Raw genomic sequence first — 27,458 nt, forward strand, 5'->3', positions numbered from 1 at the left:
AATCACTCAACTAAAAATAATGCGCTTTGACCATGTGCTCCTGTGGCGCAATCGGTCTGTGCGCAGGACTTATAAGACAGTATCGGTTGAGCAATGCTGAGGTTGTGAGTTCAAGCCTCACCTGGAGCAAATGTAATTTTTTTTCTTATGTCATCAGTTAATGATTATCATCTGCTTCCTGAACATCCTGATATGAAGGCAGAAAAAAAACACAAACATGACTGTTTTTAAGTTCCAGTACACACAGCTGCTTTGGTTCATATGCACTGTAAACATTACTTTAGTTAGTCAACAAAATGGAATGCAAAAGACTACCTCTTTATTGGTAAAAGAGTTGCATCAATCTGTTTTGCTGCACTGTAACATGAGGGTCCACACTATTAGGTCTGGATAGTACAATCACATTTCATGCTGGGATTTGTAAAGCAAAGAAAACACATAAACGGCTTTCCTATATCGCAACAATTAATGATTATACTAATGAAAAAATCAGTTTCACTCAAAGATGTTACTAAGCCCCAGTGGCCTAATGTTACAGCCAGGGATTGTGGGTTCAAGTCCCATCTGGGGTGATAGGCTTTATTTCATTAAAATAATTTTGGAGATGTTCCTTTTATTCTTGCTTCATACTGCACAAATGGCTCCACCAGAAACTTTTATCTGCTTATCAATCCGGAACTGTTCAGCTTGCAAAATTATGGCCCAGTATCTAAAAGCAGACATTTATCCTAATGACATTGTGGATTAGTTTTCTGAAAAGTTTACTATCACCTGGGACAGTGGCTTCAAGTGCCATCTAGGATGCATGTTCCTTTGTTGCTCATTCTCATTCTAGAAGTTATGCTTTTTTTCAATTCAGGTGACTGTCTTAATGGTATTGCAGAAAATCCATATATACCAAAACATACCTATTAAGTTTTAATTGCAATTTAATATCAGAGTGGCTACAAAATAACAATTTCTATTGCAATTGCTGATGGGTTTCTTGAAGTCCTTTCATCCATGTCATCAAAAGGGTAATTTTCTGCCTTTTATATTTCTTTGGACACTGACTTTACTGACAATTTAGGTGCTTCAGACCAAAAAAACAATGTTTACCTTTAAATATAGAGCACAAGTGAGATTTAACTTATTTTTATTTAAAGATACTGCATTTTTTGGTATTAGAGTGTATATTTTCCCTATGCAACATTAAAGTTACATATATCTATACCAAATATTATTTAAGATAAATAAACAGGAATTATTTTACAATTTTGATAATATTGTACTGTACAACAATGGCATGAATTCATTGCAATATACACCTATGGATACATAAAACTGGGCAATAACACAAATGCACAATATAATTGATTACCTTATGATTAGAATATTACCTTTATTAGGTACTTTAGTATTGGGTGCAGTAGTTTAGTGGATTTAAAAAGTAACTAATTTAAAATTAATAAACCAAGTTAATTTACTTAGTCAACTCGATGCTAAAATCACTCAACTAAAAATAAAGCGCTTTGTCCATGTGCTCCTGTGGCGCAATCGGTCTGTGCGCGGTACTTATAAGACAGTATCTGTTGAGCAATCCTGAGGTTGTGAATTCAAGCCTCACCTGGAGCAAATGTAATTTTTTTTCTAATGTCAACAGTTAATGATTATCATCTGCTTCCTGAGCATCCTGATATGAAGGCAGAAAAAAAACACAAACGTGACTGTTTTTAAGTACCAGTACACACAGCTGCTTTGGTTCATATGCACTGTAAACATTACTTTAGTTAGTCAACAAAATGGAATGCAAAAGACTACCTCTTTATTGGTAAAAGAGTTGCATCAATCTGTTTTGCTGCACTGTAACATGAGGGTCCACACTATTAGGTCTGGATAGTACAATCACATTTCATGCTGGGATTTGTAAAGCAAAGAACACAAATAAACGGCTTTCCTATATCGCAACAATTAATGATTATACTAATGAAAAAATCAGTTTCACTCAAAGATGTTACTAAGCCCCAGTGGCCTAATGGATAAGGCACTGGCATCCTAAGCCAGGGATTGTGGGTTCAAGTCCCATCTGGGGTGAAAGGCTTTATTTCATTAAAATAATTTTGGAGATGTTCCTTTTATTCTTGCTTCATACTGCACAAATGGCTCCACCAGAAACTTTTATCTGCTTATCAATCCGGAACTGTTCAGATTGCAAAATTATGGCCCAGTATCTAAAAGCAGACATGTATCCTAATGACATTGTGGATTAGTTTTCTGAAAAGTTTACTATCACTTCGGACAGTGGCTTCAAGTCCCATCTAGGATGCATGTTCCTTTGTTGCTCATTCTCATTCTAGAAGTTATGCTTTTTTTCAATTCAGGTGACTGTCTTAATGGTATTGCAGAAAATCCATATATACCAAAACATACCTATTAAGTTTTAATTGCAATTTAATATCAGAGTGGCTACAAAATAACAATTTCTATTGCAATTGCTGATGGGTTTCTTGAAGTCCTTTCATCCATGTCATCAAAAGGGTAATTTTCTGCCTTTTATATTTCTTTGGACACTGACTTTACTGACAATTTAGGTGCTTCAGACCAAAAAAACAATGTTTACCTTTAAATATAGAGCACAAGTGAGATTTAACTTATTTTTATTTAAAGATACTGCATTTTTTGGTATTAGAGTGTATATTTTCCCTATGCAACATTAAAGTTACATATATCTATACCAAATATTATTTAAGATAAATAAACAGGAATTATTTTACAATTTTGATAATATTGTACTGTACAACAATGGCATGAATTCATTGCAATATACACCTATGGATATATAAAACTGGGCAATAACACAAATGCACAATATAATTGATTACCTTATGATTAGAATATTACTTTTATTAGGTACTTTAGTACTGGGTGCAGTAGTTTAGTGGATTTAAAAAGTAACTAATTTAAAATTAATAAACCAAGTTAATTTACTTAGTCAACTCGATGCTAAAATCACTCAACTAAAAATAAAGCGCTTTGTCCATGTGCTCCTGTGGCGCAATCGGTCTGTGCGCGGTACTTATAAGACAGTATCTGTTGAGCAATGCTGAGGTTGTGAATTCAAGCCTCACCTGGAGCAAATGTAATTTTTTTTCTAATGTCAACAGTTAATGATTATCATCTGCTTCCTGAGCATCCTTATATGAAGGCAGGAAAAAAACACAAACATGACTGTTTTTAAGGTACCAGTACACACAGCTGCTTTGGTTCATATGCACTGTAAACATTACTTTAGTTAGTCAACAAAATGGAATGCAAAAGACTACCTCTTTATTGGTAAAAGAGTTGCATCAATCTGTTTTGCTACAATGTAACATGAGGGTCCACACTATTAGGTCTGGATAGTACAATCACATTTCATGCTGGGATTTGAAAAGCAAAGAACACAAATAAAAGGCTTTCCTATATCGCAACAAATAATGATTATACTAATGAAAAAATCAGTTTCACTCAAAGATGTTACTAAGCCCCAGTGGCCTAATGGATAAGACACTGCCCTCCTAAGCCACGGATTATGGGTTCAAGTCCCATCTGGGGTGATAGGCTTTATTTCATTAAAATAAATTTGGAGATGTTCCTTTTATTCTTGCTTCATACTGCACAAATGGCTCCACCAGAAACTTTTATCTGCTTATCAATCCGGAACTGTTCAGCTTGCAAAATTATGGCCCAGTATCTAAAAGCAGACATTTATCCTAATGACATTGTGGATTAGTTTTCTGAAAAGTTTACTATCACTTGGGACAGTGGCTTCAAGTCCCATCTAGGATGCATGTTCCTTTGTTGCTCATTCTCATTCTAGAAGTTATGCTTTTTTTCAATTCAGGTGACTGTCTTAATGGTATTGCAGAAAATCCATATATACCAAAACATACCTATTAAGTTTTAATTGCAATTTAATATCAGAGTGGCTACAAAATAACAATTTCTATTGCAATTGCTGATGGGTTTCTTGAAGTCCTTTCATCCATGTCATCAAAAGGGTAATTTTCTGCCTTTTATATTTCTTTGGACACTGACTTTACTGACAATTTAGGTGCTTCAGACCAAAAAAACAATGTTTACCTTTAAATATAGAGCACAAGTGAGATTTAACTTATTTTTATTTAAAGATACTGCATTTTTTGGTATTAGAGTGTATATTTTCCCTATGCAACATTAAAGTTACATATATCTATACCAAATATTATTTAAGATAAATAAACAGGAATTATTTTACAATTTTGATAATATTGTACTGTACAACAATGGCATGAATTCATTGCAATATACACCTATGGATACATAAAACTGGGCAATAACACAAATGCACAATATAATTGATTACCTTATGATTAGAATATTACTTTTATTAGGTACTTTAGTATTGGGTGCAGTAGTTTAGTGGATTTAAAAAGTAACTAATTTAAAATTAATAAACCAAGTTAATTTACTTAGTCAACTCGATGCTAAAATCACTCAACTAAAAATAATGCGCTTTGACCATGTGCTCCTGTGGCGCAATCGGTCTGTGCGCAGGACTTATAAGACAGTATCTGTTGAGCAATGCTGAGGTTGTGAGTTCAAGCCTCACCTGGAGCAAATGTAATTTTTTTTCTAATGTCATCAGTTAATGATTATCATCTGCTTCCTGAACATCCTGATATGAGGGCATAAAAAAAACACAAACATGACTGTTTTTAAGTACCAGTACACACAGCTGCTTTGGTTCATATGCACTGTAAAAATTACTTTAGTTAGTCAACAAAATGGAATGCAAAAGACTACCTTGGTAAAAGAGTTGCATCAATCTGTTTTGCTGCAATGAAACATGAGGGTCTACACTATTAGGTCTGGATAGTACAATCACATTTCATGCTGGGATTTGAAAAGCAAAGAACACAAATAAATGGCTTTCCTATATCGCAACAATTAATGATTATACTAATGAAAAAATCAGTTTCACTCAAAGATGTTACTGAGCCCCGGTGGCCTAAAGGATAAGACACTGGCCTCCTAAGCCAGGGATTGTGGGTTCAAGTCCCATCTGGGGAGATAGGTTTATTTCATTAAAATAATATTGGAGATGTTCCTTTCATACTGCACAAATGGCTCCACCAGAAACTTTAATCTGCTTAACAATCTGGAACTGTTCAGCTTGCAAAATTATGGCCCAGTATCTAAAAGCAGACATTTATCCTAATGACATTGTGGATTAGTTTTCTGAAAAGTTTACTATCACCTGGGACAGTGGCTTCAAGTCCCATCTAGGATGCATGTTCCTTTGTTGCTCATACTCATTCTAGAAGTTATGCTTTTTTTCAATGCAGGTGACTGTCTTAATGGTATTGCAGAAAATCCATATATACCAAAACATACCTATTAAGTTTTAATTGCAATTTAATATCAGAGTGGCTACAAAATAACAATGTCTATTGCAATTGCTGATGGGTTTCTTGAAGTCCTTTCATCCTTGTCATCAAAAGGGTAATTTTCTGCTTTTTATATTTCTTTGGACACTGACTTTACTGACAATTTAGGTGCTACAGACCAAAAAAACAATGTTTACCTTTAAATATAGAGCACAAGTGAGATTTAACTTATTTTTAATTAAAGATACTGCACTTTTTGGTAATATAGTGTATATTTTCCATATGCAACATTAAAGTTACATATATCTATACCAAATATTATTTAAGATAAATAAACACTAATTATTTTACAATTTTGATAATATTGAACTGTACAACAATGGCATGAATTCATTGCAATATACACCTATGGATACATAAAACTGGGCAATAACACAAATGCACAATATAATTGATTACCTTATGATTAGAATATTACTTTTATTAGGTACTTTAGTATTGGGTGCAGTAGTTTAGTGGATTTAAAAAGTAACTAATTTAAAATTAATAAACCAAGTTAATTTACTTAGTCAACTCGATGCTAAAATCACTCAACTAAAAATAATGCACTTTGACCATGTCCTCCTGTGGCGCAATCGGTCTGTGCGCTGGACTTATAAGACAGTATCTGTTGAGCAATGCTGAGGTTATGAGTTCAAGCCTCACCTGGAGCAAATGTAATTTTTTTTCTAATGTCATCAGTTAATGATTATCATCTGCTTCCTGAACATCCTGATATGAAGGCAGAAAAAAAACACAAACATGACTGTTTTTAAGGTACCAGTACACACAGCTGCTTTGGTTCATATGCACTGTAAACATTACTTTAGTTAGTCAACAAAATGGAATGCAAAAGACTACCTCTTTATTGGTAAAAGAGTTGCATCAATCTGTTTTGCTGCAATGTAACATGAGGGTCCACACTATTAGGTCTGGATAGTACAATCACATTTCATGCTGGGATTTGAAAAGCAAAAAACACAAATAAACGGCTTTCCTATATCGCAACAATTAATGATTATACTAATGAAAAAATCAGTTTCACTCAAAGATGTTACTAAGCCCCAGTTGCCTAATGGATAAGACACTGGCCTCCTAAGCCAGGGATTGTGGGTTCAAGTCCCATCTGGGGAGACAGGTTTATTTCATTAAAATAATTTTGGAGATGTTCCTTTTATTCTTGCTTCATACTGCACAAATGGCTCTACCAGAAACTTTTATCTGCTTATCAATCCGAAACTGTTCAGCTTGCAAAATTATGGCCCAGTATCTAAAAGCAGACATTTATCCTAATGACATTGTGGATTAGTTTTCTGAAAAGTTTACTATCACCTGGGACAGTGGCTTCAAGTCCCATCTAGGATGCATGTTCCTTTGTTGCTCATTCTCATTCTAGAAGTTATGCTTTTTTTCAATTCAGGTGACTGTCTTAATGGTATTGCAGAAAATCCATATAAACCAAGACATACCTATTAAGTTTTAATTGCAATTTAATATCAGAGTGGCTACAAAATAACAATTTCTATTGCAATTGCTGATGGGTTTCTTGAAGTCCTTTCATCCATGTCATCAAAAGGGTAATTTTCTGCCTTTTATATTTCTTTGGACACTGACTTTACTGACAATTTAGGTGCTTCAGACCAAAAAAACAATGTTTACCTTTAAATATAGAGCACAAGTGAGATTTAACTTATTTTTATTTAAAGATACTGCATTTTTTGGTATTAGAGTGTATATTTTCCCTATGCAACATTAAAGTTACATATATCTATACCAAATATTATTTAAGATAAATAAACAGGAATTATTTTACAATTTTGATAATATTGTACTGTACAACAATGGCATGAATTCATTGCAATATACACCTATGGATACATAAAACTGGGCAATAACACAAATGCACAATATAATTGATTACCTTATGATTAGAATATTACTTTTATTAGGTACTTTAGTATTGGGTGCAGTAGTTTAGTGGATTTAAAAAGTAACTAATTTAAAATTAATAAACCAAGTTAATTTACTTAGTCAACTCGATGCTAAAATCACTCAACTAAAAATAAAGCGCTTTGTCCATGTGCTCCTGTGGCGCAATCGGTCTGTGCGCGGTACTTATAAGACAGTATCTGTTGAGCAATCCTGAGGTTGTGAATTCAAGCCTCACCTGGAGCAAATGTAATTTTTTTTCTAATGTCAACAGTTAATGATTATCATCTGCTTCCTGAGCATCCTGATATGAAGGCAGAAAAAAAACACAAACATGACTGTTTTTAAGGTACCAGTACACACAGCTGCTTTGGTTCATATGCACTGTAAACATTACTTTAGTTAGTCAACAAAATGGAATGCAAAAGACTACCTCTTTATTGGTAAAAGAGTTGCATCAATCTGTTTTGCTGCAATGTAACATGAGGGTCCACACTATTAGGTCTGGATAGTACAATCACATTTCATGCTGGGATTTGAAAAGCAAAGAACACAAATAAACGGCTTTCCTATATCGCAACAATTAATGATTATACTAATGAAAAAATCAGTTTCACTCAAAGATGTTACTAAGCCCCAGTTGCCTAATGGATAAGACACTGGCCTCCTAAGCCAGGGATTGTGGGTTCAAGTCCCATCTGGGGAGACAGGTTTATTTCATTAAAATAATTTTGGAGATGTTCCTTTTATTCTTGCTTCATACTGCACAAATGGCTCCACCAGAAACTTTAATCTGTTTAACAATCTGTAACTGTTCAGCTTGCAAAATTATGGCCCAATATCTAAAAGCAGACATTTATCCTAATGACATTGTGGATTAGTTTCCTGAAAAGTTTACTATCACCTGGGACAGTGGCTTCAAGTCCCATCTAGGATGCATGTCCCTTTGTTGCTCATACTCATTCTAGAAGTTATGCTTTTTTTCAATGCAGGTGACTGTCTTAATGGTATTGCAGAAAATCCATATATACCAAAACATACCTATTAAGTTTTAATTGCAATTTAATATCAGAGTGGCTACAAAATAACAATGTCTATTGCAATTGCTGATGGGTTTCTTGAAGTCCTTTCATCCTTGTCATCAAAAGGGTAATTTTCTGCTTTTTATATTTCTTTGGACACTGACTTTACTGACAATTTAGGTGCTACAGACCAAAAAAACAATGTTTACCTTTAAATATAGAGCACAAGTGAGATTTAACTTATTTTTAATTAAAGATACTGCACTTTTTGGTAATATAGTGTATATTTTCCATATGCAACATTAAAGTTACATATATCTATACAAATATTATTTAAGATAAATAAACACTAATTATTTTACAATTTTGATAATATTGAACTGTACAACAATGGCATGAATTCATTGCAATATACAGCTATGGATACATAAAACTGGGCAATAACACAAATGCACAATATAATTGATTACCTTATGATTAGAATATTACTTTTATTAGGTACTTTAGTATTGGGTGCAGTAGTTTAGTGGATTTAAAAAGTAACTAATTTAAAATTAATAAACCAAGTTAATTTACTTATTCAACTTGATGCTAAAATCACTCAACTAAAAATAATGCGCTTTGACCATGTGCTCCTGTGGCACAATCGGTCTGTGCGCAGGACTTATAAGACAGTATCGGTTGAGCAATGCTGAGGTTGTGAGTTCAAGCCTCAACTGGAACAAATGCAATTTTTTTTCTTATGTCATCAGTTAATGATTATCATCTGCTTCCTGAACATCCTGATATGAAGGCAGAAAAAAAACACAAACATGACTGTTTTTAAGTACCAGTACACACAGCTGCTTTGGTTCATATGCACTGTAAACATTACTTTAGTTAGTCAACAAAATGGAATGCAAAAGACTACCTCTTTATTGGTAAAAGAGTTGCATCAATCTGTTTTGCTGCACTGTAACATGAGGGTCCACACTATTAGGTCTGGATAGTACAATCACATTTCATGCTGGGATTTGTAAAGCAAAGAACACAAATAAACGGCTTTCCTGTATCGCAACAATTAATGATTATACTAATGAAAAAATCAGTTTCACTCAGTTTCACTCAAAGATGTTACTAAGCCCCAGTGGCCTAATGGATATGGCACTGGCCTCCTAAGCCAGTGATTGTGGGTTCAAGTCCCATCTGGGGAGATAGGTTTATTTCATTAAAATAATATTGGAGATGTTCCTTTCATACTGCACAAATGGCTCCAACAGAAACTTTAATCTGCTTAACAATCTGGAACTGTTCAGCTTGCAAAATTATGGCCCAGTATCTAAAAGCAGACATTTATCATAATGACATTGTGGATTAGTTTTCTGAAAAGTTTACTATCACCTGGGACAGTGGCTTCAAGTCCCATCTAGGATGCATGTTCCTTTGTTGCTCATACTCATTCTAGAAGTTATGCTTTTTTTCAATTCAGGTGACTGTCTTAATGGTATTGCAGAAAATCCATATATACCAAAACATACCTATTAAGTTTTAATTGCAATTTAATATCAGAGTGGCTACAAAATAACAATTTCTATTGCAATTGCTGATGGGTTTCTTGAAGTCCTTTCATCCATGTCATCAAAAGGGTAATTTTCTGCCTTTTATATTTCTTTGGACACTGACTTTACTGACAATTTAGGTGCTTCAGACCAAAAAAACAATGTTTACCTTTAAATATAGAGCACAAGTGAGATTTAACTTATTATTATTTAAAGATACTGCATTTTTTGGTATTAGAGTGTATATTTTCCCTATGCAACATTAAAGTTACATATATCTATACCAAATATTATTTAAGATAAATAAACAGGAATTATTTTACAATTTTGATAATATTCTACTGTACAACAATGGCATGAATTCATTGCAATATACACCTATGGATACATAAAACTGGGCAATAACACAAATGCACAATATAATTGATTACCTTATGATTAGAATATTACTTTTATTAGGTACTTTAGTATTGGGTGCAGTAGTTTAGTGGATTTAAAAAGTAACTAATTTAAAATTAATAAACCAAGTTAATTTACTTAGTCAACTCGATGCTAAAATCACTCAACTAAAAATAAAGCGCTTTGTCCATGTGCTCCTGTGGCGCAATCGGTCTGTGCGCGGTACTTATAAGACAGTATCTGTTGAGCAATCCTGAGGTTGTGAATTCAAGCCTCACCTGGAGCAAATGTAATTTTTTTTCTAATGTCAACAGTTAATGATTATCATCTGCTTCCTGAGCATCCTGATATGAAGGCAGAAAAAAAACACAAACATGACTGTTTTTAAGTACCAGTACACACAGCTGCTTTGGTTCATATGCACTGTAAACATTACTTTAGTTAGTCAACAAAATGGAATGCAAAAGACTACCTCTTTATTGGTAAAAGAGTTGCATCAATCTGTTTTGCTGCACTGTAACATGAGGGTCCACACTATTAGGTCTGGATAGTACAATCACATTTCATGCTGGGATTTGTAAAGCAAAGAACACAAATAAACGGCTTTCCTATATCGCAACAATTAATGATTATACTAATGAAAAAATCAGTTTCACTCAAAGATGTTACTAAGCCCCAGTGGCCTAATGGATAAGGCACTGGCCTCCTAAGCCAGGGATTGTGGGTTCAAGTCCCATCTGGGGTGAAAGGCTTTATTTCATTAAAATAATTTTGGAGATGTTCCTTTTATTCTTGCTTCATACTGCACAAATGGCTCCACCAGAAACTTTTATCTGCTTATCAATCCGGAACTGTTCAGCTTGCAAAATTATGGCCCAGTATCTAAAAGCAGACATTTATCCTAATGACATTGTGGATTAGTTTTCTGAAAAGTTTACTATCACCTAGGACAGTGGCTTCAAGTCCCATCTAGGATGCATGTTCCTTTGTTGCTCATTCTCATTCTTGAAGTTATGCTTTTTTTCAATTCAGGTGACTGTCTTAATGGTATTGCAGAAAATCCATATATACCAAAACATACCTATTAAGTTTTAATTGCAATTTAATATCAGAGTGGCTACAAAATAACAATTTCTATTGCAATTGCTGATGGGTTTCTTGAAGTCCTTTCATCCATGTCATCAAAAGGGTAATTTTCTGCCTTTTATATTTCTTTGGACACTGACTTTACTGACAATTTAGGTGCTACAGACCAAAAAAACAATGTTTACCTTTAAATATAGAGCACAAGTGAGATTTAACTTATTTTTAATTAAAGATACTGCACTTTTTGGTAATATAGTGTATATTTTCCATATGCAACATTAAAGTTACATATATCTATACAAATATTATTTAAGATAAATAAACACTAATTATTTTACAATTTTGATAATATTGAACTGTACAACAATGGCATGAATTCATTGCAATATACACCTATGGATACATAAAACTGGGCAATAACACAAATGCACAATATAATTGATTACCTTATGATTAGAATATTACTTTTATTAGGTACTTTAGTATTGGGTGCAGTAGTTTAGTGGATTTAAAAAGTAACTAATTTAAAATTAATAAACCAAGTTAATTTACTTAGTCAACTCGATGCTAAAATCACTCAACTAAAAATAATGCGTTTTGACCATGTGCTCCAGTGGCGCAATCGGTCTGTGCGCAGGACTTATAAGACAGTATCGGTTGAGCAATGCTGAGGTTGTGAGTTCAAGCCTCACCTGGAGCAAATGTAATTTTTTTTCTTATGTCATCAGTTAATGATTATCATCTGCTTCCTGAACATCCTGATATGAAGGCAGAAAAAAAACACAAACATGACTGTTTTTAAGTACCAGTACACACAGCTGCTTTGGTTCATATGCACTGTAAACATTACTTTAGTTAGTCAACAAAATGGAATGCAAAAGACTACCTCTTTATTGGTAAAAGAGTTGCATCAATCTGTTTTACTGCAATGTAACATGAGGGTCCACACTATTAGGTCTGGATAGTACAATCACATTTCATGCTGGGATTTGTAAAGCAAAGAACACAAATAAACGGCTTTCCTGTATCGCAACAATTAATGATTATACTAATGAAAAAATCAGTTTCACTCAAAGATGTTACTAAGCCCCAGTTGCCTAATGGATATGGCACTGGCCTCCTAAGCCAGGGATTGTGGGTTCAAGTCCCATCTGGGGTGATAGGCTTTATTTCATTAAAATAATTTTGGAGATGTTCCTTTTATTCTTGCTTCATACTGCACAAATGGCTCCACCAGAAACTTTTATCTGCTTATCAATCCGGAACTGTTCAGCTTGCAAAATTATGGCCCAGTATCTAAAAGCAGACATTTATCCTAATGACATTGTGGATTAGTTTTCTGAAAAGTTTACTATCACCTGGGACAGTGGCTTCAAGTCCCATCTAGGATGCATGTTCCTTTGTTGCTCATTCTCATTCTAGAAGTTATGCTTTTTTTCAATTCAGGTGACTGTCTTAATGGTATTGCAGAAAATCCATATATACCAAACCATACCTATTAAGTTTTAATTGCAATTTAATATCAGAGTGGCTACAAAATAACAATTTCTATTGCAATTGCTGATGGGTTTCTTGAAGTCCTTTCATCCATGTCATCAAAAGGGTAATTTTCTGCCTTTTATATTTCTTTGGACACTGACTTTACTGACAATTTAGGTGCTTCAGACCAAAAAAACAATGTTTACCTTTAAATATAGAGCACAAGTGAGATTTAACTTATTTTTATTTAAAGATACTGCATTTTTTGGTATTAGAGTGTATATTTTCCCTATGCAACATTAAAGTTACATATATCTATACCAAATATTATTTAAGATAAATAAACACTAATTATTTTACAATTTTGATAATATTGTACTGTACAACAATGGCATGAATTCATTGCAATATACACCTATGGATACATAAAACTGGGCAATAACACAAATGCACAATATAATTGATTACCTTATGATTAGAATATTACTTTTATTAGGTACTTTAGTATTGGGTGCAGTAGTTTAGTGGATTTAAAAAGTAACTAATTTAAAATTAATAAACCAAGTTAATTTACTTAGTCAACTCGATGCTACAATCACTCAACTAAAAATAAAGCGCTTTGTCCAAGTGCTCCTGTGGCGCAATCGGTCTGTGCGCGGTACTTATAAGACAGTATCTGTTGAGCAATCCTGAGGTTGTGAATTCAAGCCTCACCTGGAGCAAATGTAATTTTTTTTCTAATGTCAACAGTTAATGATTATCATCTGCTTCCTGAGCATCCTGATATGAAGGCAGAAAAAAAACACAAACATGACTGTTTTTAAAGTACCAGTACACACAGCTGCTTTGGTTCATATGCACTGTAAACATTACTTTAGTTAGTCAACAAAATGGAATGCAAAAGACTACCTCTTTATTGGTAAAAGAGTTGCATCAATCTGTTTTGCTGCAATGTAACATGAGGGTCCACACTATTAGGTCTGGATAGTACAATCACATTTCATGCTGGGATTTGTAAAGCAAAGAACACAAATAAATGGCTTTCCTGTATCGCAACAATTAATGATTATACTAATGAAAAAATCAGTTTCACTCAAAGATGTTACTAAGCCCCAGTTGCCTAATGGATATGGCACTGGCCTCCTAAGCCAGGGATTGTGGGTTCAAGTCCCATCTGGGGTGATAGGCTTTATTTCATTAAAATAATTTTGGAGATGTTCCTTTTATTCTTGCTTCATACTGCACAAATGGCTCCACCAGAAACTTTTATCTGCTTATCAATCCGGAACTGTTCAGCTTGCAAAATTATGGCCCAGTATCTAAAAGCAGACATTTATCCTAATGACATTGTGGATTAGTTTTCTGAAAAGTTTACTATCACCTGGGACAGTGGCTTCAAGTCCCATCTAGGATGCATGTTCCTTTGTTGCTCATTCTCATTCTAGAAGTTATGCTTTTTTTCAATTCAGGTGACTGTCTTAATGGTATTGCAGAAAATCCATATATACCAAACCATACCTATTAAGTTTTAATTGCAATTTAATATCAGAGTGGCTACAAAATAACAATTTCTATTGCAATTGCTGATGGGTTTCTTGAAGTCCTTTCATCCATGTCATCAAAAGGGTAATTTTCTGCCTTTTATATTTCTTTGGACACTGACTTTACTGACAATTTAGGTGCTTCAGACCAAAAAAACAATGTTTACCTTTAAATATAGAGCACAAGTGAGATTTAACTTATTTTTATTTAAAGATACTGCATTTTTTGGTATTAGAGTGTATATTTTCCCTATGCAACATTAAAGTTACATATATCTATACCAAATATTATTTAAGATAAATAAACACTAATTATTTTACAATTTTGATAATATTGTACTGTACAACAATGGCATGAATTCATTGCAATATACACCTATGGATACATAAAACTGGGCAATAACACAAATGCACAATATAATTGATTACCTTATGATTAGAATATTACTTTTATTAGGTACTTTAGTATTGGGTGCAGTAGTTTAGTGGATTTAAAAAGTAACTAATTTAAAATTAATAAACCAAGTTAATTTACTTAGTCAACTCGATGCTAAAATCACTCAACTAAAAATAAAGCGCTTTGTCCAAGTGCTCCTGTGGCGCAATCGGTCTGTGCGCGGTACTTATAAGACAGTATCTGTTGAGCAATCCTGAGGTTGTGAATTCAAGCCTCACCTGGAGCAAATGTAATTTTTTTTCTAATGTCAACAGTTAATGATTATCATCTGCTTCCTGAGCATCCTGATATGAAGGCAGAAAAAAAACACAAACATGACTGTTTTTAAGGTACCAGTACACACAGCTGCTTTGGTTCATATGCACTGTAAACATTACTTTAGTTAGTCAACAAAATGGAATGCAAAAGACTACCTCTTTATTGGTAAAAGAGTTGCATCAATCTGTTTTGCTGCAATGTAACATGAGGGTCCACACTATTAGGTCTGGATAGTACAATCACATTTCATGCTGGGATTTGAAAAGCAAAGAACACAAATAAACGGCTTTCCTATATCGCAACAATTAATGATTATACTAATGAAAAAATCAGTTTCACTCAAAGATGTTACTAAGCCCCAGTTGCCTAATGGATAAGACACTGGCCTATTAAGCCAGGGATTGTGGGTTCAAGTCCCATCTGGGAAGATAGGTTTATTTCATTAAAATAATTTTGGAGACGTTCCTTTTATTCTTGCTTCATACTGCACAAATGGCTCCACCAGAAACTTTAATCTGTTTAACAATCTGGAACTGTTCAGCTTGCAAAATTATGGCCCAGTATCTAAAAGCAGACATTTATCCTAATGACATTGTGGATTAGTTTCCTGAAAAGTTTACTATCACCTGGGACAGTGGCTTCAAGTCCCATCTAGGATGCATGTCCCTTTGTTGCTCATACTCATTCTAGAAGTTATGCTTTTTTTCAATGCAGGTGACTGCCTTAATGGTATTGCAGAAAATCCATATATACCAAAACATACCTATTAAGTTTTAATTGCAATTTAATATCAGAGTGGCTACAAAATAACAATGTCTATTGCAATTGCTGATGGGTTTCTTGAAGTCCTTTCATCCTTGTCATCAAAAGGGTAATTTTCTGCTTTTTATATTTCTTTGGACACTGACTTTACTGACAATTTAGGTGCTACAGACCAAAAAAACAATGTTTACCTTTAAATATAGAGCACAAGTGAGATTTAACTTATTTTTATTTAAAGATACTGCATTTTTTGGTATTAGAGTGTATATTTTCCCTATGCAACATTAAAGTTACATATATCTATACCAAATATTATTTAAGATAAATAAACAGGAATTATTTTACAATTTTGATAATATTGTACTGTACAACAATGGCATGAATTCATTGCAATATACACCTATGGATACATAAAACTGGGCAATAACACAAATGCACAATATAATTGATTACCTTATGATTAGAATATTACTTTTATTAGGTACTTTAGTATTGGGTGCAGTAGTTTAGTGGATTTAAAAAGTAACTAATTTAAAATTAATAAACCAAGTTAATTTACTTAGTCAACTCGATGCTAAAATCACTCAACTAAAAATAAAGCGCTTTGTACATGTGCTCCTGTGGCGCAATCGGTCTGTGCGCGGTACTTATAAGACAGTATCTGTTGAGCAATCCTGAGGTTGTGAATTCAAGCCTCACCTGGAGCAAATGTAATTTTTTTTCTAATGTCAACAGTTAATGATTATCATCTGCTTCCTGAGCATCCTGATATGAAGGCAGAAAAAAAACACAAACATGACTGTTTTTAAGGTACCAGTACACACAGCTGCTTTGGTTCATATGCACTGTAAACATTACTTTAGTTAGTCAACAAAATGGAATGCAAAAGACTACCTCTTTATTGGTAAAAGAGTTGCATCAATCTGTTTTGCTGCAATGTAACATGAGGGTCCACACTATTAGGTCTGGATAGTACAATCACATTTCATGCTGGGATTTGAAAAGCAAAGATCACAAATAAACGGCTTTCCTATATCGCAACAATTAATGATTATACTAATGAAAAAATCAGTTTCACTCAAAGATGTTACTAAGCCCCAGTTGCCTAATGGATAAGACACTGGCCTCTTAAGCCAGGGATTGTGGGTTCAAGTCCCATCTGGGGAGTTAGGTTTATTTCATTAAAATAATTTTGGAGACGTTCCTTTTATTCTTGCTTCATACTGCACAAATGGCTCCACCAGAAACTTTAATCTGTTTAACAATCTGGAACTGTTCAGCTTGCAAAATTATGGCCCAGTATCTAAAAGCAGACATTTATCCTAATGACATTGTGGATTAGTTTCCTGAAAAGTTTACTATCACCTGGGACAGGGGCTTCAAGTCCCATCTAGGATGCATGTCCCTTTGTTGCTCATACTCATTCTAGAAGTTATGCTTTTTTTCAATGCAGGTGACTGTCTTAATGGTATTGCAGAAAATCCATATATACCAAAACATACCTATTAAGTTTTAATTGCAATTTAATATCAGAGTGGCTACAAAATAACAATGTCTATTGCAATTGCTGATGGGTTTCTTGAAGTCCTTTCATCCTTGTCATCAAAAGGGTAATTTTCTGCTTTTTATATTTCTTTGGACACTGACTTTACTGAGAATTTAGGTGCTACAGACCAAAAAAACAATGTTTACCTTTAAATATAGAGCACAAGTGAGATTTAACTTATTTTTATTTAAAGATACTGCATTTTTGGTAGTATAGTGTATATTTTCCCTATGCAACATTAAAGTTACATATATCTATACCAAATATTATTTAAGATAAATAAACAGGAATTATTTTACAATTTTGATAATATTGAACTGTACAACAATGGCATGAATTCATTGCAATATACACCTATGGATACATAAAACTGGGCAATAACACAAATGCACAATATAATTGATTACCTTATGATTAGAATATTACTTTTATTAGGTACTTTAGTATTGGGTGCAGTAGTTTAGTGGATTTAAAAAGTAACTAATTTAAAATTAATAAACCAAGTTAATTTACTTATTCAACTCGATGCTAAAATCACTCAACTAAAAATAATGCGCTTTGACCATGTGCTCCTGTGGCGCAATCGGTCTGTGCGCAGGACTTATAAGACAGTATCGGTTGAGCAATGCTGAGGTTGTGAGTTCAAGCCTCACCTGGAGCAAATGTAATTTTTTTTCTTATGTCATCAGTTAATGATTATCATCTGCTTCCTGAACATCCTGATATGAAGGCAGAAAAAAAACACAAACATGACTGTTTTTAAGTACCAGTACACACAGCTGCTTTGGTTCATATGCACTGTAAACATTACTTTAGTTAGTCAACAAAATGGAATGCAAAAGACTACCTCTTTATTGGTAAAAGAGTTGCATCAATCTGTTTTGCTGCACTGTAACATGAGGGTCCACACTATTAGGTCTGGATAGTACAATCACATTTCATGCTGGGATTTGTAAAGCAAAGAACACAAATAAACGGCTTTCCTGTATCGCAACAATTAATGATTATACTAATGAAAAAATCAGTTTCACTCAAAGATGTTACTAAGCCCCAGTGGCCTAATGGATATGGCACTGGCCTCCTAAGCCAGTGATTGTGGGTTCAAGTCCCATCTGGGGAGATAGGTTTATTTCATTAAAATAATATTGGAGATGTTCCTTTCATACTGCACAAATGGCTCCACCAGAAACTTTAATCTGCTTAACAATCTGGAACTGTTCAGCTTGCAAAATTATGGCCCAGTATCTAAAAGCAGACATTTATCATAATGACATTGTGGATTAGTTTTCTGAAAAGTTTACTATCACCTGGGACAGTGGCTTCAAGTCCCATCTAGGATGCATGTTCCTTTGTTGCTCATACTCATTCTAGAAGTTATGCTTTTTTTCAATTCAGGTGACTGTCTTAATGGTATTGCAGAAAATCCATATATACCAAAACATACCTATTAAGTTTTAATTGCAATTTAATATCAGAGTGGCTACAAAATAACAATTTCTATTGCAATTGCTGATGGGTTTCTTGAAGTCCTTTCATCCATGTCATCAAAAGGGTAATTTTCTGCCTTTTATATTTCTTTGGACACTGACTTTACTGACAATTTAGGTGCTTCAGACCAAAAAAACAATGTTTACCTTTAAATATAGAGCACAAGTGAGATTTAACTTATTATTATTTAAAGATACTGCATTTTTTGGTATTAGAGTGTATATTTTCCCTATGCAACATTAAAGTTACATATATCTATACCAAATATTATTTAAGATAAATAAACAGGAATTATTTTACAATTTTGATAATATTCTACTGTACAACAATGGCATGAATTCATTGCAATATACACCTATGGATACATAAAACTGGGCAATAACACAAATGCACAATATAATTGATTACCTTATGATTAGAATATTACTTTTATTAGGTACTTTAGTATTGGGTGCAGTAGTTTAGTGGATTTAAAAAGTAACTAATTTAAAATTAATAAACCAAGTTAATTTACTTAGTCAACTCGATGCTAAAATCACTCAACTAAAAATAAAGCGCTTTGTCCATGTGCTCCTGTGGCGCAATCGGTCTGTGCGCGGTACTTATAAGACAGTATCTGTTGAGCAATCCTGAGGTTGTGAATTCAAGCCTCACCTGGAGCAAATGTAATTTTTTTTCTAATGTCAACAGTTAATGATTATCATCTGCTTCCTGAGCATCCTGATATGAAGGCAGAAAAAAAACACAAACATGACTGTTTTTAAGTACCAGTACACACAGCTGCTTTGGTTCATATGCACTGTAAACATTACTTTAGTTAGTCAACAAAATGGAATGCAAAAGACTACCTCTTTATTGGTAAAAGAGTTGCATCAATCTGTTTTGCTGCACTGTAACATGAGGGTCCACACTATTAGGTCTGGATAGTACAATCACATTTCATGCTGGGATTTGTAAAGCAAAGAACACAAATAAACGGCTTTCCTATATCGCAACAATTAATGATTATACTAATGAAAAAATCAGTTTCACTCAAAGATGTTACTAAGCCCCAGTGGCCTAATGGATAAGGCACTGGCCTCCTAAGCCAGGGATTGTGGGTTCAAGTCCCATCTGGGGTGAAAGGCTTTATTTCATTAAAATAATTTTGGAGATGTTCCTTTTATTCTTGCTTCATACTGCACAAATGGCTCCACCAGAAACTTTTATCTGCTTATCAATCCGGAACTGTTCAGCTTGCAAAATTATGGCCCAGTATCTAAAAGCAGACATTTATCCTAATGACATTGTGGATTAGTTTTCTGAAAAGTTTACTATCACCTGGGACAGTGGCTTCAAGTCCCATCTAGGATGCATGTTCCTTTGTTGCTCATTCTCATTCTTGAAGTTATGCTTTTTTTCAATTCAGGTGACTGTCTTAATGGTATTGCAGAAAATCCATATATACCAAAACATACCTATTAAGTTTTAATTGCAATTTAATATCAGAGTGGCTACAAAATAACAATTTCTATTGCAATTGCTGATGGGTTTCTTGAAGTCCTTTCATCCATGTCATCAAAAGGGTAATTTTCTGCCTTTTATATTTCTTTGGACACTGACTTTACTGACAATTTAGGTGCTACAGACCAAAAAAACAATGTTTACCTTTAAATATAGAGCACAAGTGAGATTTAACTTATTTTTAATTAAAGATACTGCACTTTTTGGTAATATAGTGTATATTTTCCATATGCAACATTAAAGTTACATATATCTATACAAATATTATTTAAGATAAATAAACACTAATTATTTTACAATTTTGATAATATTGAACTGTACAACAATGGCATGAATTCATTGCAATATACACCTATGGATACATAAAACTGGGCAATAACACAAATGCACAATATAATTGATTACCTTATGATTAGAATATTACTTTTATTAGGTACTTTAGTATTGGGTGCAGTAGTTTAGTGGATTTAAAAAGTAACTAATTTAAAATTAATAAACCAAGTTAATTTACTTAGTCAACTCGATGCTAAAATCACTCAACTAAAAATAATGCGTTTTGACCATGTGCTCCAGTGGCGCAATCGGTCTGTGCGCAGGACTTATAAGACAGTATTGGTTGAGCAATGCTGAGGTTGTGAGTTCAAGCCTCACCTGGAGCAAATGTAATTTTTTGTCTTATGTCATCAGTTAATGATTATCATCTGCTTCCTGAACATCCTGATATGAAGGCAGAAAAAAAACACAAACATGACTGTTTTTAAGTACCAGTACACACAGCTGCTTTGGTTCATATGCACTGTAAACATTACTTTAGTTAGTCAACAAAATGGAATGCAAAAGACTACCTCTTTATTGGTAAAAGAGTTGCATCAATCTGTTTTGCTGCAATGTAACATGAGGGTCCACACTATTAGGTCTGGATAGTACAATCACATTTCATGCTGGGATTTGTAAAGCAAAGAACACAAATAAACGGCTTTCCTGTATCGCAACAATTAATGATTATACTAATGAAAAAATCAGTTTCACTCAAAGATGTTACTAAGCCCCAGTTGCCTAATGGATATGGCACTGGCCTCCTAAGCCAGGGATTGTGGGTTCAAGTCCCATCTGGGGTGATAGGCTTTATTTCATTAAAATAATTTTGGAGATGTTCCTTTTATTCTTGCTTCATACTGCACAAATGGCTCCACCAGAAACTTTTATCTGCTTATCAATCCGGAACTGTTCAGCTTGCAAAATTATGGCCCAGTATCTAAAAGCAGACATTTATCCTAATGACATTGTGGATTAGTTTTCTGAAAAGTTTACTATCACCTGGGACAGTGGCTTCAAGTCCCATCTAGGATGCATGTTCCTTTGTTGCTCATTCTCATTCTAGAAGTTATGCTTTTTTTCAATTCAGGTGACTGTCTTAATGGTATTGCAGAAAATCCATATATACCAAACCATACCTATTAAGTTTTAATTGCAATTTAATATCAGAGTGGCTACAAAATAACAATTTCTATTGCAATTGCTGATGGGTTTCTTGAAGTCCTTTCATCCATGTCATCAAAAGGGTAATTTTCTGCCTTTTATATTTCTTTGGACACTGACTTTACTGACAATTTAGGTGCTTCAGACCAAAAAAACAATGTTTACCTTTAAATATAGAGCACAAGTGAGATTTAACTTATTTTTATTTAAAGATACTGCATTTTTTGGTATTAGAGTGTATATTTTCCCTATGCAACATTAAAGTTACATATATCTATACCAAATATTATTTAAGATAAATAAACACTAATTATTTTACAATTTTGATAATATTGTACTGTACAACAATGGCATGAATTCATTGCAATATACACCTATGGATACATAAAACTGGGCAATAACACAAATGCACAATATAATTGATTACCTTATGATTAGAATATTACTTTTATTAGGTACTTTAGTATTGGGTGCAGTAGTTTAGTGGATTTAAAAAGTAACTAATTTAAAATTAATAAACCAAGTTAATTTACTTAGTCAACTCGATGCTAAAATCACTCAACTAAAAATAAAGCGCTTTGTCCATGTGCTCCTGTGGCGCAATCGGTCTGTGCGCGGTACTTATAAGACAGTATCTGTTGAGCAATCCTGAGGTTGTGAATTCAAGCCTCACCTGGAGCAAATGTAATTTTTTTTCTAATGTCAACAGTTAATGATTATCATCTGCTTCCTGAACATCCTGATATGAAGGCAGAAAAAAAACACAAACATGACTGTTTTTAAGGTACCAGTACACACAGCTGCTTTGGTTCATATGCACTGTAAACATTACTTTAGTTAGTCAACAAAATGGAATGCAAAAGACTACCTCTTTATTGGTAAAAGAGTTGCATCAATCTGTTTTGCTGCAATGTAACATGAGGGTCCACACTATTAGGTCTGGATAGTACAATCACATTTCATGCTGGGATTTGAAAAGCAAAGAACACAAATAAACGGCTTTCCTATATCGCAACAATTAATGATTATACTAATGAAAAAATCAGTTTCACTCAAAGATGTTACTAAGCCCCAGTTGCCTAATGGATAAGACACTGGCCTCTTAAGCCAGGGATTGTGGGTTCAAGTCCCATCTGGGAAGATAGGTTTATTTCATTAAAATAATTTTGGAGACGTTCCTTTTATTCTTGCTTCATACTGCACAAATGGCTCCACCAGAAACTTTAATCTGTTTAACAATCTGGAACTGTTCAGCTTGCAAAATTATGGCCCAGTATCTAAAAGCAGACATTTATCCTAATGACATTGTGGATTAGTTTCCTGAAAAGTTTACTATCACCTGGGACAGTGGCTTCAAGTCCCATCTAGGATGCATGTCCCTTTGTTGCTCATACTCATTCTAGAAGTTATGCTTTTTTTCAATGCAGGTGACTGCCTTAATGGTATTGCAGAAAATCCATATATACCAAAACATACCTATTAAGTTTTAATTGCAATTTAATATCAGAGTGGCTACAAAATAACAATTTCTATTGCAATTGCTGATGGGTTTCTTGAAGTCCTTTCATCCATGTCATCAAAAGGGTAATTTTCTGCCTTTTATATTTCTTTGGACACTGACTTTACTGACAATTTAGGTGCTTCAGACCAAAAAAACAATGTTTACCTTTAAATATAGAGCACAAGTGAGATTTAACTTATTTTTATTTAAAGATACTGCATTTTTTGGTATTAGAGTGTATATTTTCCCTATGCAACATTAAAGTTACATATATCTATACCAAATATTATTTAAGATAAATAAACACTAATTATTTTACAATTTTGATAATATTGTACTGTACAACAATGGCATGAATTCATTGCAATATACACCTATGGATACATAAAACTGGGCAATAACACAAATGCACAATATAATTGATTACCTTATGATTAGAATATTACTTTTATTAGGTACTTTAGTATTGGGTGCAGTAGTTTAGTGGATTTAAAAAGTAACTAATTTAAAATTAATAAACCAAGTTAATTTACTTAGTCAACTCGATGCTAAAATCACTCAACTAAAAATAAAGCGCTTTGTCCATGTGCTCCTGTGGCGCAATCGGTCTGTGCGCGGTACTTATAAGACAGTATCTGTTGAGCAATCCTGAGGTTGTGAATTCAAGCCTCACCTGGAGCAAATGTAATTTTTTTTCTAATGTCAACAGTTAATGATTATCATCTGCTTCCTGAGCATCCTGATTTGAAGGCAGAAAAAAAACACAAACATGACTGTTTTTAAGGTACCAGTACACACAGCTGCTTTGGTTCATATGCACTGTAAACATTACTTTAGTTAGTCAACAAAATGGAATGCAAAAGACTACCTCTTTATTGGTAAAAGAGTTGCATCAATCTGTTTTGCTGCAATGTAACATGAGGGTCCACACTATTAGGTCTGGATAGTACAATCACATTTCATGCTGGGATTTGAAAAGCAAAGAACACAAATAAACGGCTTTCCTATATCGCAACAATTAATGATTATACTAATGAAAAAATCAGTTTCACTCAAAGATGTTACTAAGCACCAGTTGCCTAATGGATAAGACACTGGCCTCTTAAGCCAGGGATTGTGGGTTCAAGTCCCATCTGGGGAGATAGGTTTATTTCATTAAAATAATTTTGGAGACGTTCCTTTTATTCTTGCTTCATACTGCACAAATGGCTCCACCAGAAACTTTAATCTGTTTAACAATCTGGAACTGTTCAGCTTGCAAAATTATGGCCCAGTATCTAAAAGCAGACATTTATCCTAATGACATTGTGGATTAGTTTCCTGAAAAGTTTACTATCACCTGGGACAGTGGCTTCAAGTCCCATCTAGGATGCATGTCCCTTTGTTGCTCATACTCATTCTAGAAGTTATGCTTTTTTTCAATGCAGGTGACTGCCTTAATGGTATTGCAGAAAATCCATATATACCAAAACATACCTATTAAGTTTTAATTGCAATTTAATATCAGAGTGGCTACAAAATAACAATGTCTATTGCAATTGCTGATGGGTTTCTTGAAGTCCTTTCATCCTTGTCATCAAAAGGGTAATTTTCTGCTTTTTATATTTCTTTGGACACTGACTTTACTGACAATTTAGGTGCTTCAGACCAAAAAAACAATGTTTACCTTTAAATATAGAGCACAAGTGAGATTTAACTTATTTTTATTTAAAGATACTGCATTTTTTGGTATTAGAGTGTATATTTTCCCTATGCAACATTAAAGTTACATATATCTATACCAAATATTATTTAAGATAAATAAACAGGAATTATTTTACAATTTTGATAATATTGTACTGTACAACAATGGCATGAATTCATTGCAATATACACCTATGGATACATAAAACTGGGCAATAACACAAATGCACAATATAATTGATTACCTTATGATTAGAATATTACTTTTATTAGGTACTTTAGTATTGGGTGCAGTAGTTTAGTGGATTTAAAAAGTAACTAATTTAAAATTAATAAACCAAGTTAATTTACTTAGTCAACTCGATGCTAAAATCACTCAACTAAAAATAAAGCGCTTTGTACATGTGCTCCTGTGGCGCAATCGGTATGTGCGCGGTACTTATAAGACAGTATCTGTTGAGCAATCCTGAGGTTGTGAATTCAAGCCTCACCTGGAGCAAATGTAATTTTTTTTCTAATGTCAACAGTTAATGATTATCATCTGCTTCCTGAGCATCCTGATATGAAGGCAGAAAAAAAACACAAACATGACTGTTTTTAAGGTACCAGTACACACAGCTGCTTTGGTTCATATGCACTGTAAACATTACTTTAGTTAGTCAACAAAATGGAATGCAAAAGACTACCTCTTTATTGGTAAAAGAGTTGCATCAATCTGTTTTGCTGCAATGTAACATGAGGGTCCACACTATTAGGTCTGGATAGTACAATCACATTTCATGCTGGGATTTGAAAAGCAAAGATCACAAATAAACGGCTTTCCTATATCGCAACAATTAATGATTATACTAATGAAAAAATCAGTTTCACTCAAAGATGTTACTAAGCCCCAGTTGCCTAATGGATAAGACACTGGCCTCTTAAGCCAGGGATTGTGGGTTCAAGTCCCATCTGGGGAGATAGGTTTATTTCATTAAAATAATTTTGGAGACGTTCCTTTTATTCTTGCTTCATACTGCACAAATGGCTCCACCAGAAACTTTAATCTGTTTAACAATCTGGAACTGTTCAGCTTGCAAAATTATGGCCCAGTATCTAAAAGCAGACATTTATCCTAATGACATTGTGGATTAGTTTCCTGAAAAGTTTACTATCACCTGGGACAGGGGCTTCAAGTCCCATCTAGGATGCATGTCCCTTTGTTGCTCATACTCATTCTAGAAGTTATGCTTTTTTTCAATGCAGGTGACTGTCTTAATGGTATTGCAGAAAATCCATATATACCAAAACATACCTATTAAGTTTTAATTGCAATTTAATATCAGAGTGGCTACAAAATAACAATGTCTATTGCAATTGCTGATGGGTTTCTTGAAGTCCTTTCATCCTTGTCATCAAAAGGGTAATTTTCTGCTTTTTATATTTCTTTGGACACTGACTTTACTGAGAATTTAGGTGCTACAGACCAAAAAAACAATGTTTACCTTTAAATATAGAGCACAAGTGAGATTTAACTTATTTTTATTTAAAGATACTGCATTTTTGGTAGTATAGTGTATATTTTCCCTATGCAACATTAAAGTTACATATATCTATACCAAATATTATTTAAGATAAATAAACAGGAATTATTTTACAATTTTGATAATATTGAACTGTACAACAATGGCATGAATTCATTGCAATATACACCTATGGATACATAAAACTGGGCAATAACACAAATGCACAATATAATTGATTACCTTATGATTAGAATATTACTTTTATTAGGTACTTTAGTATTGGGTGCAGTAGTTTAGTGGATTTAAAAAGTAACTAATTTAAAATCAATAAACCAAGTTAATTTACTTAGTCAACTCGAAGCTAAAATCACTCAACTAAAAATAATGCGCTTTGACCATGTGCTCCTGTGGTGCAATCGGTCTGTGCACAGGACTTATAAGACAGTATCTGTTGAGCAATGCTGAGGTTGTGAGTTCAAGCCTCACCTGGAGCAAATGTAATTTTTTTTCTAATGTCATCAGTTAATGATTATCATCTGCTTCCTGAACATCCTGATATGAAGGCAGAAAAAAACCACAAACATGACTGTTTTTAAGTACCAGTACACACAGCTGCTTTGGTTCATATGCACTGTAAACATTACTTTAGTTAGTCAACAAAATGGAATGCAAAAGACTACCTCTTTATTGGTAAAAGAGTTGCATCAATCTGTTTTGCTGCACTGTAACATGAGGGTCCACACTATTAGGTCTGGATAGTACAATCACATTTCATGCTGGGATTTGTAAAGCAAAGAACACAAATAAACGGCTTTCCTATATCGCAACAATTAATGATTATACTAATGAAAAAATC

At 33.6% G+C, this 27,458-nt stretch overlaps 8 non-coding genes across 8 annotated transcripts; all 8 read left to right on the top strand.

The window, feature by feature from the left end:
- The first annotated feature begins 2,000 nt into the window (after window positions 1-2,000).
- On the top strand, window positions 2,001-2,073 carry TRNAR-CCU (transfer RNA arginine (anticodon CCU)). The gene has a single exon. It is a non-coding gene; the product is annotated as a tRNA-Arg (tRNA).
- A 7,424-nt stretch (window positions 2,074-9,497) lies between these two features.
- Window positions 9,498-9,570, top strand: TRNAR-CCU (transfer RNA arginine (anticodon CCU)). The gene has a single exon. It is a non-coding gene; the product is annotated as a tRNA-Arg (tRNA).
- Window positions 9,571-10,986: 1,416 nt separating this feature from the next.
- On the top strand, window positions 10,987-11,059 carry TRNAR-CCU (transfer RNA arginine (anticodon CCU)). The gene has a single exon. It is a non-coding gene; the product is annotated as a tRNA-Arg (tRNA).
- Window positions 11,060-12,486: 1,427 nt separating this feature from the next.
- TRNAR-CCU (transfer RNA arginine (anticodon CCU)) lies at window positions 12,487-12,559 on the top strand. Its single transcript has one exon. It is a non-coding gene; the product is annotated as a tRNA-Arg (tRNA).
- A 1,429-nt stretch (window positions 12,560-13,988) lies between these two features.
- TRNAR-CCU (transfer RNA arginine (anticodon CCU)) lies at window positions 13,989-14,061 on the top strand. Its single transcript has one exon. It is a non-coding gene; the product is annotated as a tRNA-Arg (tRNA).
- A 4,429-nt stretch (window positions 14,062-18,490) lies between these two features.
- Window positions 18,491-18,563, top strand: TRNAR-CCU (transfer RNA arginine (anticodon CCU)). Its single transcript has one exon. It is a non-coding gene; the product is annotated as a tRNA-Arg (tRNA).
- Window positions 18,564-19,979: 1,416 nt separating this feature from the next.
- Window positions 19,980-20,052, top strand: TRNAR-CCU (transfer RNA arginine (anticodon CCU)). Its single transcript has one exon. It is a non-coding gene; the product is annotated as a tRNA-Arg (tRNA).
- A 1,427-nt stretch (window positions 20,053-21,479) lies between these two features.
- TRNAR-CCU (transfer RNA arginine (anticodon CCU)) lies at window positions 21,480-21,552 on the top strand. Its single transcript has one exon. It is a non-coding gene; the product is annotated as a tRNA-Arg (tRNA).
- Window positions 21,553-27,458: the final 5,906 nt, after the last annotated feature.

This window comes from Taudactylus pleione, unplaced genomic scaffold (assembly GCF_031769625.1).
Source record: "Taudactylus pleione unplaced genomic scaffold, aTauple2 ptg000473l, whole genome shotgun sequence".
Classification (NCBI taxonomy): domain Eukaryota; kingdom Metazoa; phylum Chordata; class Amphibia; order Anura; family Myobatrachidae; genus Taudactylus; species Taudactylus pleione.